The sequence below is a fragment of the Propithecus coquereli genome, unplaced genomic scaffold (assembly GCF_000956105.1).
Source record: "Propithecus coquereli isolate 6110/MARCELLA unplaced genomic scaffold, Pcoq_1.0 Scaffold449, whole genome shotgun sequence".
Taxonomy (NCBI): Eukaryota; Metazoa; Chordata; class Mammalia; order Primates; family Indriidae; genus Propithecus; species Propithecus coquereli.
The window spans coordinates 433,184-443,052 of NW_012150274.1; positions in this window are offsets into that span (position 1 = coordinate 433,184).

Consider the following 9,869-nt stretch of genomic DNA (forward strand, 5'->3'; position numbering starts at 1 on the left):
CAGAGCGCAGCCGCGCAAGTCGCAGTTTTCTTTGTTTCTTTTAGGGCGTTAGCCTCTTTTGTGTTCTGCTCCTCACTCCCCGGGCTGTCACTCGTAGCATCGAGACTGTTACTTTAGCCACGGCTGACACTGTACCAATAACTCAGCAAAAACATCCGCGCGTGACCAGGGAAACCGAGGGCTCCGAGCGCGCTCAGAGCCGTTTCACGAGTGGAACTCCTACAAACAGGAGGATGTGATGTTATTGTAAAGCGCTTTGTAAAATTCACATTTACAGAATAATAAAGTCAGTTCAAACCTAAGTCTCCTGGACTTGTGCCTGGCAGTGGGGCTGGTGGGGGAGACAGGGAGGAGCCAGAGGAGGGGGCTGGGCTGTTGGGGACAGGGCATCCCACTGTCCCAGGGATGCCCTCAGGACCCCCAGCTGCTGGAGCCAGCCCCAGGCTTGCTGCCCACAGAGGGGCAGGGATCTGGCTGTGGGGTTTGGGGGTTCATCTCCCCTCCCCCAGTGTCTTACAAGGGAAGGGGGAGGTGGCCCCAGGGGTGTTTTTGCCTGTCAGGGGGGCCCTGCCCCGAGCCCTGGGTGACCTGGCTGGGGTGGCGGAGGGAGGAGCTCCTTTCCTGGGCCCCGGCTTTACTGTCTTCGAGGTGGGGCTCGCCTGGCCACTGCCACCCCCACAGTGCGCAGCTCTCTCCCTCCCTTCCCCTGCCCCCTCCTGGCCCAGGCCTGCCCCCAGGTGGACGGTGGGGGCAGCTGCAAGTGGGCGGAGCAGGTCCCAGGTCCTGCGGTTCAAGCCGGCCACCTTCCCCACTCCTTTGCTCCTTGGCCGTGTCCACAAGGACCTTTCTGAGCTGCCATGGGCCTGCGCAGGGCTTTGCGTTAATGTGTCCCCAGCCCTGGATCCTGGGACCAGCCGGTGCTCAGGTGGTGCCTTGTGCCTGGCAAGGTCTTCCTCTCACACCTGTGTGGTGGGCGCCTCCCTGCCCGCAGTCTCGCCGGGGTCCGTGGGGGCCCTCTGACCACCCGACAGGCTCTCCACCTTTCCGGGGCCTCCGCGGCCCCTGCTCCACAGAGCGAGGTGGGCTTATCTGGGGCTCACTCACTGCGCCTCCCCAGGGCGGGTCTGTGCCTGCGGTGGGCCGTGTGTGGCCGGGGTCGCAGCCTGCGTGGAGCCGTCCTTGAGTCTCAACTGGATGCTTGTGGTTTCCTCCCGCACCCTCTGCACCAAAGAGCCCCCGTGGCAGCGGGTTCGCAGTTTGGGGTCACCCTGAGCCATCCCGCCCTGCAGGTGCCACATCACACTGTCCCCCAGGAACGCCCCAGAGGCCTGGTGCCAGGCTGGGGCCAGGGAGCACTGAGCCTGCCTGTCCCCGTCCCACAGCCCAGCCCGCGGCAGGCGCCATGTGGCTGACCCCGCCCCACCAGGCGGACTCGGTCCTGGGCTGAGCCTTCCCGCCTGGTCTGTCCTCTAGGATGGGGGGGACGCCACAGATGCGGTGTCTGACCCCCGCCTGGCTGGTGGGAGCGTGGCGAGGACACGATCCCCGCCTCTGCGCCACTGGGTGCAGCTGCACGGCCCGAGTGCCCCACCCAGGCGGGGCCCAAGCCCCTAAGCATCCAGGACCCTGGGGCCGGTGGCTGGCAGGGGCGGGGAGGATTGTCAAGAGCTGGGGTCCTGCAGACCTGGGACGGCCCCCCAGCCCGGCTGCGCTGGGTGCCGAGTCTCCCTGGTTTTCTGGGAAGGGGGGGCTGGGCCCCTGCACCCAGTGCTGCGTCCCACTGCCCTCTGCCCATCCTTGGGGCTGGCTGCCTTGCAGACAGAAGGTGGCTGAGGCATCGGACCCTTTGGGTTCCCGAATCCCAGCCCGCCTCTGCACGTCCCTTTGTCAGCCTCCTGGGAGGAGGCTGCTGCGTCAGCAGGACCCAGGGGCTGTGTCCTGGCGCTTCCTGCTCCTGGCACAGAGGGACAGGAGCGCTGGGTGGGGGAGGGGCACTGGGCGGGAGCTGAGCCTGGGGGCAGGAGGGCCTGGGGGCGGGGCCATGGCCACCTTCACACCAGGGCTTGGTGCTGGCCGCCACTGACCTGCTGGAGTTCCGTGTGCCTCGAGCCACCCACAGGAAGGGCGAATCCCACTCCAGGGGGAAACCGAGGCTGGGGGACTGTCAGTGAGAGAATGGCCCCGTCCTGGCCCGCTGCCCCCCTGCAGCTCGAGGGGTCCGGGCCCACTGCTGCTGTCACCAAGGGGGCTGGTGGCTTGGAGTGGTGGGCACGGCGGCCAGGGCTCTCAGTGGGCCTGGATTCCCAGAGCTCTGGGGGGCTCTAGGGCCGGGGTGGGGCAGGCGGGAGGGACCCCTCTGCCCACACAGAGGAATCGGCTCCATGAGGTGACCAGTGCGCACTGGGGCCCACGTGGTCTGGGCATGCGGAGGTTCGGCGGCAGGGTTGGGAGGTAGAGCGGCCTGGAGGGGCTCGAAAATGCCTGTTCCCACTGGGGAGGCCTCTCAGGCCCCCGGGGGTGTCTGTGGCCGGCAACAGAGCTGGAGCTGGGAGGGGGCACAGGAGGGGGGACTCCAGCTGGCCCCCGTGGAACTGCAGCCAGAGGGGAGGGGAGAGGAAGGGGCCCTGGACCCCAACAGGCTGAGGAGAGACATTCTGGTTGGGTGTGGGTGCGGAGCGGCCCAGGTGGGAAGTCCCCCCGCCGCCAGCCTCCCCAGGGCCCCTCGTGGGGCAGGTCTGGGCTGGGGAGGAGTGAGGGCAACATTCAGGCCACGCCAGCAAACGCCAGACGCCACCTCCACCCTGTCCCAGCCTCCAGGAGACGGATGGCATCGCCTCCCAGGAGGGTGACAGAAGCCCCGCTTCCCAGGGAAGGCAGCTGCTACTCGGGGCGGATGTCGGGCGAGAGGGAACCTGGGCCAGGGCCGGCCGTGCCGGGCAGAGCAGGCGTCCCGAGCTCCGGTGTGGCTCCAGCCTGGCTCCAGCCTGGCTCCGTCAGGGACGTGAGGACAGAAGTGACCTGTCCTCGGGTGATCGTCAGCACTGACACGGCAGAGCCCGAGGGGAGAGCACGTCTCTAGATTGTCTGTGCTGCCGTCTGACTTCGTAAGATTCTGGTGTCTGTTTCTTCCCTGCTTGCTCAGGGTTGAGCCCCTCAGACGGGACGTCTCCGGTCCTCACGCTTACGCTAGCTAATTGTTAGGCTGATGTGCTTAAGAAACTGAAAATAGTAGAGACGGAAAATCTGAAAACAGAAGTACTGCGGAAGATGCACATCTGGGAGGCTCGGAGTAAGCGGCCGGCGGCGAGCGCGCGGAAGGCGGGGGCCGTGGCCTCCGTGGCCTCGATGTGCCGTCCAAGAGCTGGCACTTTGTAAAACATGAAGACGGGTGTTATTTTTATTTACTTTGTCTGTCAAGTGATTTTCGCCTTCGGTTTGACGTCCAGGGCGAAGCTGCTTCTGCACTTGTGTCCAGTGACAGACTCCGCTGACGTCCCCTGCGGCTCGCGGCGCTGTGCACCGAGGGCGGTTCGAGTGCCCGGATGACGCTAACGAAAGTCTCTTTCTTTAAAAGCCAAAAAAAAAAAATCAAAACCAGAAAACCCTGTATGTCCCTCTGGCCTGCGGGATTCCACTCCTGGGAGGTCCCCGGAGTCCTCAAGTCCACAGAGTCCGGGAGCAGAGAGGTGGGTGCTGGGACTGGGGGGGCAGGTTCCTGGGGACAGAGCGTGGCGCTGGGGAGACGCGAGTTCTGTGGGGGAGGGGCGAGGGCTGACAGCCCCGTGTGCTCGTCGCCACTGACTGTGCACTGTGAAAATGGCTAAGACGCTGAATTTCATGCTGTGTGTATTTCGCCACGGTAACCTGTACATACATGTAGACACGGGAGGAATAGAATCCAGCCCCCCCAGGCCGCTGGGCGTGTCAGGCAGGACAGGGCGGGTCGAACGTGGGGTCTCAGAGCTTCAGGCGGGCGGTGCGGGTGGGTGCCCCGCGCAGTCCCTGCCCTCCACGCTGCCGGGGGCGTTGCCTAGGCCGCTTCTGTGTTCGCCGACGGTGGGTGGGACCCACTCAGGGTCTGCACGGATGGGGACGGGTGAGAGAGAGGGGACCTCAGCCAAGCCCCCCGACCACAAAGGAAGCGCCAGAGCAGCGCAGAGAAACTCACCGCGCTCACACACACACACACACATGCGCTCTCGCGAGGGCAGCACGCACACAGTCAGCGTCTGCACAAGCTGGCCCGCGCGGTCTGCCTTCGGTGCCATTTTAGAAGCCAGAATGGGACTCATGGGTGGTCTGAGCTGCCACCAGGCCCGGGATGGCCGGGCTGAGCCACCACCCTGGGGCCAGCCTGAGGGGGGAAGCTCCTTCTCTAAGCCCACGTGGAGGAAGCTCGAGCCTTCCTTCCTGGAGCATCTCACGGGTCAGTGCCATTGGCGGGAGGGTCAACCACATCCCCGCCCCGGGGCAGCGAGCCCCCAACCCTGAGGCCATCGCTTTCCCAACAGGACCCACACCTGTCTCCCCAACAGCCCCACCTGGTTCCCCGAGGGCCCTCACCCAACTCTCCTCTGGAGCATGGCCCGGTAGCCCCTTTTGCGGGAGGCAGCCTCGCGCATGGGGAGGCGCCCCAAACTGAACACTGGAACACCTGTCTGGTGCACCTTTTTGTGAGATTGCCCCTCTTCCTGCCTCAGTTTCCCCAATGTTCAGCAAGGTGGTGACCTAGGTCATGCTTCCCAAACGTTACTAGGCCCCAGATCCCCTGGGAATCTGGTTAACACAGGTCTGCAGGTCTGGCGTGGGCCTGGGATCTGCATTTCAGATGTCCCCGGGACACACCCCCAGGCCCACGGGACACACACTGAGTAACGCCGCAAGGGCCCCACTCTGGCGGAGAGGATGGCCCGCATCCTCTGGTGGATGGACTTCGCTTTCTCGTTGTGCAGCTGGGCTTGTGTGCAGAGAACACGGGATCTAGAAACCCAGACACTCTGCACGTTAAACGCAAGCGCCCTGTGCTGGGGGCGTCGCTCCAGCCAGCCCGTGGCGTGGGCCCCGCCACGGCGCACCAGGGTTTATTTAATGAGTCCCTAGGGCCGGGCGCGGTGGCTCACGCCTGTAATCCTAGCTCTCTGGGAGGCCGAGGCGGGTGGATTGTTTGAGCTCAGGAGTTCGAAACCAGCCTGAGCAAGAGCGAGACCCCGTCTCTACTAAAAATAGAAAGAAATTAATTGGACAACTAAAAATATATAGAAAAAACTAGCCGGGCATGGTGGCGCATGCCTGTAGTCCCAGCTACTCGGCAGGCTGAGGCAGGAGAATCGCTTGAGCCCAGGAGTTTGAGGTTGCTGTGAGCTAGCCTGACGCCATGGCACTCTAGCCCGGGCAACAAAGCGAGATTTTGTCTCAAAAAAAAAAAAAAAAATGAGTCCCTAGGAACAGGGCGCAGGGCTGCGCACCCAAATGCAGCCTCGAGGCCTCGCCCAGGGCTCTGGTCCCGCATGTGCCCATCTGTCAGGGCCGTGTGCCCCCAGCCTCCTCACTGGGCTCCCAGGAGTGCAGGGAGGAGGTGTCCTCACGGCCCCACCGGGCAGTTACCAACACTGGGGATTAGAAATGGTTTCACTTTTTGCCAAATTCCTGGGCATTAAAAGAAATTCACACTCTGATCCGCCTCGTAACAAATCCATCGACCACCGATCCTCACGTCTGGGGCCCCGAACCCTCCTCTGCGAAGCACCTCGAGCGTCCAGTGCGCTTCTCTGGCCGGGCCCCTGCTCGTCCTTCTCCCCGAGCCGTCCCCGAGCGGTGGCCATGCGGCTGTGGTTGCGCTGCGGGGAAGGGATCGGCCAAGCCCAAGTTCCGAGGTTTTATATCCCCGCGTCCTGCCATCTTCCCCACCACATCCACTTGCAGTTTCTTCTGATGCCCAAGATCTGACTCTGCCGACCGAGGGGCTCTGAGGCCTCGGTGGCCCAGGCTGCTGAGCCGGGCCCTTCCCTGACTGTTTCTGACCGGCCGGAGCTGCCTGCATGGGGGCGGGGGCATGTCTGACTGCCCCGGGGAAGGGGCTGCTCCAGGCCCATCCCAGTGTCGCTGGAGGCTGGAGCAGCCACAAGCCGTCCGCTCGCCCAGGACGGCCGGCATGACCAGTGGGCTCGCGCTGGGCGGCCAGCTGGGGAGGATCATCCAATGCCAGCCCATCCCCCAGGTGCTCTGGCCTGTGGGGGCAAGAGCGACCCTCTGTCCTTCCTCTGCCAGAATAGCAGCTGCGGCAGGAAGAGCACCCGGTGGTTCTGACGGTCCAGGCCTGAGCACAGCAGGGACGGCAGGATTCTGGAGCTTGAGGGATGCCCGGAGGCTGAGACAGAGAGGCCTGTGCCCTGCCTGGAGCAGCAGGGTGGGCGGCCGTGGTCCTCCATGACAGGGGACCCCACGGAGCCTGCGCCCAGGCTCCAGCTGCGCCCGCCTCGGGGAGGAAGGGTCGGGGTGCACGCACCCCTCAGAATCCCCATCTTGGGAGCTGTGGTTGTCAGTGGGGATGCTTTGAGGGGACACACAGTGGTCATGTCAGGGGAAAAGAACCCAAACTCTGTAAAATAACTTAGAGGTTTAGTCTGAGCTGAATACGTGTGACCATGGCCAGGACAGCCTTGCGCTCGGCGGATGGGTCACAGTTTGGTTTATACATTTCGGGGAGACAGGAATTACACATAAAGTCATAAATCAGTAAATGGAAAGCGTACATTGGTTTAGTCCGAAAAGGCAGGACATCTCAAAGCGGGGGATTACAGGTTACGGGTGGGTTCAAAGATCTTTGATTTGCAATTGGTTACAGAAGCTCTGTCTAAAGGTTTGGGATGTTTTAAGTTAAGACAAGGACGTCCGTGAGTCAGAGACGAGCCACTGGACAAATACTGGACGTTACTGAGACTCGAGTGGTCCGTTAAGTAAGCTGAGGCCCTGCAGGTGTGGTTTAAGCCTGTCCTGCGTGGCCTTAGGCCTGTTGGTGAGGCACAAAGGACATCTCCAAGAAGCGAGGGGGCGTGACGAGGCAGGTCTGACCTCCCTCCTCAGGGCAGCAACTCAGCCGTAGGGTGTTTCTGGGGTGCCCTGGGCCAAGACGAGGTCCATGTGGTCAGCTAGGGGCCTTAAGATTTTACTTTAGTTCACAATCACAATACTTTGGGGTCCCTGAGGGGGAAGGAGGAGAGAGCCAGAAACCCCCATCACGCTGCATATAAATGAGTCCCCCCTGCGCCTGGACAGCCCAGGAGACCCCCCAGTTGCACAAGGCACCCGACCCTTGGATCACCAGGAAGCTACCTCCCATGGCCACACACCCACCCTGTGTAGACACAGCACCAGAGGCAGGGGGAGGAGGACAGAGCTGCCCAGTGGCAGGAACAGATGGAGGCCTGGACCCCTGTCTGCCCCCGGCATAAGCAGGCGTCCAGCCGAGGGCTCCTGGCTCTGGCCACGGGCAGGGCAGCCTCGCCCCAGCTCTGGCCCCGGGAGCCCAGCAGAAAGGCGCAGGCAGCAGGGCTGGCCTCGGGCCTCGGGCCGGCCGCCCTCTCCTTGCCCACCTGAAGCGGGGGTGCGCGTGAGCCGCGGCAGCCTTGACGGGGCAGGAGCTGGACGGGACGGCAGAGGACGGGGACTCGGGGCCCCCACCCGGAGGCACTTGGGGAGGCTGAGCAGGGCCCCTGGGCTCAGGGACTGGCTGGAGGGGGCCTGGGGGCTGCCAGAGGGGAAGGGAGCAAAGGTGCTGGGGCTCTGTCTCTCCACACGGGCTGCGGGGACCTCAGGGCCCTGGGCGGTCACTCGGCCTCAGGACCACGGCCCCCGGCCCCTGCATGAGCAGACCCAGAAGCAGCCTGGGCGGGGCCAGACCCAGGCCACGGCGAGCAGGTGGTGGGCAGCTCCGGGCAGGCCCCCAGCCACCGCGGCAGGGGAAGGTAGTGGCCGCGCGGCCTCAGCAGGGCGGGCACAGGGCAGCCTGGGGAAGGAAGTCTGGCCACTGTGACCCACACCATGGAGCACCCCCCTCGGACAGTGGGTGCCCCCAGGACCCCCGGTGGGAAAGCTCAGGCCATTTAGCTGTCACTGACTTGGCAGGGAGGCCACGGCACCCTCTGCATCCTGCCGTTGGATTATACATCTGCACCGAGCCCCGTCTGCTCAAAATACCATTCCTGGAACGGAGGCGGACAGCAGGACTCGTTGGAATGGAAATCAATTCGATTAGAGAGCAGTCAATTACCGCCAGGACCACGGCTTGATCCGGGCAGGAAACCAACTCTGCAACAATATGGAGAACTTTCTGAGGAAATGCCTGCTGCACGGGGGGCGGCGGGAGGCCGGCAGGGCCGAGGCTGAGGGTGGCACAGGGCCATGGGCCACAGGTTGGGAGGCGTAGGGGGGGTCCCCACGTCTGCTGCCAGCTTAGCTTTGGCACGTAGCTTGGCTCCTCTCAGCCTCAGTTTTCCACTCTGTAAAATGGGATAATGCTGATGCCGGGATGGGGGGCTCAAAGTGGCAATTTGTACAAAGTGCACGGGGGCCTGGCCCGGTGAGGCGGAAGCCCAGCTCCCCCAACACTGATGCCCTCAGACCCCGGAAGGACTCCAGCGGGTGGTTCTGTACCAGGAACCGAGGAGAGCTGGGTGCAGTCGCCCAAGGTGGAGGGAGGTCGAGTGGGGACCAGCCCTCGAGGGGAAGGGTCCCGGGCCATGTCCCCCGCACCTTGGCCTGGCCACCCCACACCTCCGTCTTCTCCTCGGTAGATGCAGCAATGACAGCACCTTGCGGGGTGTCGAGGGAGGGCTGGCGTCACAGACAGCGGTCCCAGAGGCCCCCTCTGCTCCTCCTTCTCTGAGAGCCACACGGAGGCTGGCACCCGTCACACTTCCTCCTCGTGGCCCTGCTCAGGGACAGGCCTCTCTCGGGCCCTCACTGTTGTCCCACCACAGAGGCAGGCCGTGCCATGGGCCTGGCACAGTGGGGCCCCACCAGCCCTCCCAGCCTTCTGTGGGGGCCACAGCAAGGTGCCGCCGGGCAGGGGCCGTGCTGGCACATGGCGGTCGGGGTGGGGAAAGAGTGGTGGGCACGGGCCAGCCCTTCTCGCGCCGGCACCCGCAGAACCGGTGGGGTGTCTGGGAAGCACCTCGGCCAGCCGTTTAATCGGAGCGCAGCCCTTTACAACCCGGTGCCACGACTGTCACTGCACCTGTGCCCACGTGCTCAGACAGTGGAGCCGGCAGGAGTGGGCTCCCCCTGCAGTGTCGCGGGTCGCCACGGCCACGGAGCCTTGTGCTGAGCACCCTCTGCAAAGGGGACGCCGTCCCTGCCCCGCTGCCTCCCTGGCTGGAGAGAGGTGCTTCCGTTTCACAGGAGGACTGCAGCTTGCAGAGGCTCCCTCGCAGCCCCAGCGCAGCGAGGGCGTGACACGGTGCCTGGCAGCCCCTCGCAACGCTGCACGTGGCGTCACCGTGTGACCCAGCCATTCCACTGCCGGCCACGCACCTGAGGGCACTGAACACGGGTGTTGAAACACACACGTGTGATGCGTGTTCACAGTGGCTGAAGTCCATCAGCGGGTGCAGAACGAACATTAACCGCCCGAGAGAGGAACGGAGCCCTGGATCGGGGCGCAGCGTGGGTGAACCTTGGGACCGCCACGCCGGCTGAGAGGCCAGGCACGACAGGCACATGGCGCACGATGACATTCACATGAAAAGTCCAGAGCACGCAAATACTCAGAGACACAAATGCGTGATGGGGACAGGCCTCCCTTTTGGGTGGAAGTTTCTGGAACTAGATAGTAGTGTTAGTTGCACAACATCACTATGAATGTACTTAAT